Source organism: Octodon degus, unplaced genomic scaffold (assembly GCF_000260255.1).
Source record: "Octodon degus isolate 3935 unplaced genomic scaffold, OctDeg1.0 scaffold00007, whole genome shotgun sequence".
Lineage (NCBI taxonomy): Eukaryota > Metazoa > Chordata > Mammalia > Rodentia > Octodontidae > Octodon > Octodon degus.
The window spans coordinates 29010093-29014776 of record NW_004524583.1 but is presented as its reverse complement, the minus strand read 5'-3'; the positions used below and the strand labels follow the sequence as shown (position 1 = coordinate 29014776).

Here is a 4684-nt window from a genome sequence, read left to right as displayed (position 1 = left end):
AGATGGAGACAGGGACAGCTATTGCATGGAGTGGTGCTTAGGATTAAATGAGATGCTGCACGCTGTTTGGGATGGGCATCTGGCACGCCAGATGACACTGCACACAGTTGCTGTCTTCTGGTACCCACACCTGGAGATGGCAGGGCCGCCACTTCCCAAGGCTGCCATGATCAGGATGGTGTGCTGCAGGGACTTCTTGGAGTTTGGTTCCAACTCAGCCGCCATGCCTAGAATCCCAGCAGTTAGGAGGCTGAGGCTGCAAGATGATCACAAGTTCGAGGCCAGCCTGAGCTACACAGTGAGTTAGAAGCCAGCCTGGGCTGTATGGCAAGACCCTGTCTCTCGAAAAACTAAAACTGAAAATGAAAGTGCAGGTAGGCAGTGGGGCTGTAGCTGGGATTTCTGCCTTTAGACAGATCTAGCTCCATGAAAAACCCCAGTTAGATCTATGGTTCAGCGTCTCTCACTGCCAACCCTGGGAACCAGGCTCTCCCTGCCCGCCTGCCTGTATCCTCCACTGACCCTTTCCTGTCCCCCAACCCACCTAATTCTTTCTTTCTTCTGATCACCAAGTCACTGCAATCCTGCACTTTCGAAAATCCAGGATTATTGTGCCGGGGTGAAAGCCTGCCCAGGCGGGGCATCTGTCTCCTGTGGGGCTCCCTGGGCACCCAGATGGCTGGGAAGCCTCCTGCTCCAAATGAGTCCTCAGGCCCCAGAAAAGTGGCCTCCTGTACATCATAATGGCAGACCCCAGAGGAGCCCCGAGACCTGAGAGAGGAAATACAGGGTCAGGGCCGGCCGGCCAGCCCAGCCCGTAATGACGCCCAGCAAAACCTACTGAGCAGATCTTCTTCCCCAAATGACTTACTTCATGTGAACTCATCTTCTATTATTGCCGGGAAAAAAGGTTTTCAAAGAAGCTAACATGGGATCCCCGCGGAGGGAACGTAGGCGATCCGGATCTGCTTCCTGGAAGAGAGAGCGTAGGCGCCGGGAGAGAGAGCACAGGCTCCGGGAGAGGTCTGGATCGCGGGAGAGAGATCGCAGGAGAAGCCTCTCCAGGTCCCCACACCCGCGGCGCTCCAGGTCCCCACGGCGACATAGATCCACATCTCCTTCCCCTTCGAGACTGAAAGAAAGAAGAGATGAAGAAAAGAAACAGACAAAGGAAACAAAGAGCAAAGAATGTCAGGTTACTGAGGAAGATTTAGAAGGCAAAACAGGAAGAAATAGAAATGATGAAGTTAATGGGATTTGCCTCTTTTGACTCCACAAAAGGGAAGAAGGTAGATGAGTCTGTAAATGCATATGCCATAAATGTATCTCAGAAGAGGAAGTACATGAACAGAAAAGGTGGCTTCAACAGACTTTTGGATTTTATTGCATGAGAACTAAAATATTGAAGAATGATTTTCCCCCTCATCTTGGTTGGAGTGTGGATTTTGTATTTTGTATTTAATGTGCATCAAAACCAGGATCTCAGTTCTTCCTTCTTATAAAGTAAGAAAATCTTATTTATAATTTCCTCCAAAAGAGAAAAGTTAAATACTTTTAAAAAAACACTTAATAACATTTAAGGCAATCATCAGCTGTATATTGTTTGTTCTTATTCCTATGGAAACTGTAGATGTTTTCTTCTTGGATGCTTGTTAGAACTTTTTAAAAAACATGAAAGTAATTTGGCATGAGTTTCTTCAATAAAGAAACATTTCTACCCATTTTATATTTGATAAATATTTTTATTACTAGATAAAAAAATAACTCTAGACGTTTTCACACACAGATTTAGACAACTTTGATTCTTAGCAGTTTAAAAATTGGAGAATGAAAAAGTATAGCTTTGGATTTTTGTGCCCCTGCCCCCAGCAATTAGCATATATTGTTTCCTCCAAATATAAAAGGAATGTGTGTTTATTATAAAAAATACTTGAGAGAAATAAAAAATTAAAAGTAAAAAAAAAAAAGCTAACATGAGGTTTAATGAATATAGAGGAATGATTTTCCTGGTATCAACATGAAACAAGAGCATCATGAGAATGCAGCGTTATGTGTTAGTTTTAGCGTTAGCGTTAAAGTTAGCGTTAGGATCAGCATTAGCGCTAGAGTTAGCGTTAAAGTTATCATTAAGGTTAGCGTTAGTGTTAGCACCAGCGTAGCGTTAGTGTTTAGTGCTAGCGTTAGCACTAAGTGCATTAGCGTTCAGCACTAGCGCTAACGTTGGCGTTAGCATTAACTTTAGTGTTACAGTTAGCCTTAGCACGAGTGATAAAGTTAGTACTAGCATCAGCGTTAGCGTTAGCATTAATGCTAGCGTTAGGGTGTAGGCTTCGTGTTAGCATTAGCGTTGACGTTGGCTTTGGCATGAGCGTTAGAGTTAGCGTTAGTGTTACTGGATGTCTTGGCTGGCCCAGTCCTTGGAAGTAAAAGGAAGTGTTCCATGTCCTGTGTTTGAATAGACCACACATTGCCTCGGGATGAGTGCCCCAAGAGCTTATTCTTTGCTGAAGAAGACCCCCCCCCAGACACAGATGTCCTGGCACCACAGAACAGGTTGGCCACCGTGTTTCACAGAAGCAGCAGAAGGGAGCGGGTGATGCACCTGGGTTCAGATGGCTGCATCTGTGTGACTTCAAGTGACTTCTCCTCTCTGAGCCGCCAATCCCTCACACAGTGAGTGGGGGGAGAGGTAAAGGGAATTGAAACCACAGGTGTGAAAGCAGTTTGTAAACTCCGAGTTATTAATGATTTCTGGAAGTCAAAGGCAGCTAACAGGTCCCTGGGTCGATTCCTCCCCTGTTCTCCCACTGCCACCCCACCAAAGCAAGCAGCTGTCTGTAACATTCAAAAACAATAACCTGTATTTATTATGCACTATCTCTCTCTCTCTCAGTCCTACCCTGGCTTTATGTAGCAAGAATTAGTAACTCCACTTTAGGAAGCTGAAGTGGAAAGGGGTACATAAGTCGCCACTGCTTCAGGAAGAGGCAGGGACTTAAACCAGGTCTTTCTGTCGTAAACCACTTTGATCTTACATTCTGTTTGCCTCTAAAATACACCTGATGCACTGCTTCCAAACTTCTTGAACACCCCCAGGGACAGGGGGCTCATTACTACCCTGTCCCCCTGTGCCACAGCGAGTGCCCTCACCCAACACAAAGCTTTCCTATGGTGATGCTATTTTCTGTGACAGGAGGGAGCCTCTCCTGAGGTCTGTCTCAGCAGCACCTCTTTAGTAAGAGTAGACAGCATTAACAGAGGAATGGAGCCTGGGTATAGAACAAAGGCCTAAAACCTCTGACAAGAACAGAGCACAGCAAGTGAGGGGTGCGTGTGTGTCTGTGTGTGTGTCTGTGTGAGAGTGTGTGTGTGTGTGTGTGTGTGTGTGTGTGTGTGTGTGTAGGGGAAATTAATCTTCTTTTGCTGATGGCTATTTGAAAAAACAAAACATTCTCCAGAGGGCTAGCATTTATTTCCTGCAGACCCTGGTGTCGTTCTGAAATACCTCCACAGAATGGAAGATGACGGAAGAAATACAAACCTATTAAATATGCAGGGCGCAAGAAAGAGGGGCTTCCATAAAAGCCTTTCTAAACTGCATCAAAGCCTTCCAAGCTTGGCAAGGGTGGTCAGAACACTACCAATTAGAGCTAAGTGGGAGAGTGGCTTCAATCTCAAAATTAACGATGAAGGGCATAATAAACCTGTCTTCTAACAGAAAACATGGCCCTTAATGCTCAATGAAATTTAATATTTTAAAATTATGACCACCAGCATCAAAGTCTCCTGTTCGACAATATAACATGGACAATAAAAATCTCTGCAGGGCCTGGGCTAGCCTTGGGTGAGAAGACTCAGGAATGGTGCCAGTCAGGACAGGGGCATGAAAAGCCACAAGGGCTGAGCTGGCAGGCGCGAGGTTGGGACTCGCCCCAGCCCCTCAGGGACCCAGGCCCCAAGGCTAGCAGGGCTTTCCCCATTCTGCAGCCCCTGGGGGCCGTATGATCTGTATTCAGTGTGCATTTGCTGGATGGGTTATGCTGCTGGGAGTTGAAAGGAAGCTAGAGGATCGGCTGGCTCCCTGGGCGTCCCTGGAAGCAGTGGTTCTAAGCATGGGGGAGCTTTTAACATGGCACATGCATAGCGCCTGACACAGGCCCCAAGGCCTGGGCCTTGGTCTTTAAAGTCCTTCAAGTTCATTTTGGCCAGCACACAGGGTTAGATGTTGATGCCACACACTGGGGCATGGTGGTACACATCTCCAAGGCCTGCGCTCTGGCTGGCTCAGGCAGGTGGATTGCAAATTTGAGCCCAGCCAAGCTAACTTAGTAATTAGTAAGACCTTGTCTCAGAATAAAAGGTTTGGAGATGCTCAGGGCAAAGATTGTGGGTTTAATCCCCAGTTTCATGGTTTGAAAAGTTGTGGATCTAAAGACAAAAGGTGGCCACTAGACCTTGGCCAGGCCTCAGCGATGCTAGACTGATCCATACCCCAAAGACACCAGCTCCTCTTGGTGACTGCAGTGCCCCTCTCAGCTCCTGGTTCTGGGGAGAATGCTCAAGGCTGAGCTTATTTCTATTTCTTCCTCCATGACTCCTCTCCTAGCCTGTGACAAGAGGAGGAGCAGATGACAGGCCTGGGCCCCCAGGAGTTAATGCCCATGCCACCATTTCTGGGGTCACA

The 4684-nt window shown here is 46.9% G+C and overlaps 1 pseudogene; it reads left to right on the top strand.

Moving 5' to 3' along the window:
- The first annotated feature begins 928 nt into the window (after positions 1 to 928).
- On the top strand, positions 929 to 1391 carry LOC101571270 (annotated as a pseudogene).
- Positions 1392 to 4684: the final 3293 nt, after the last annotated feature.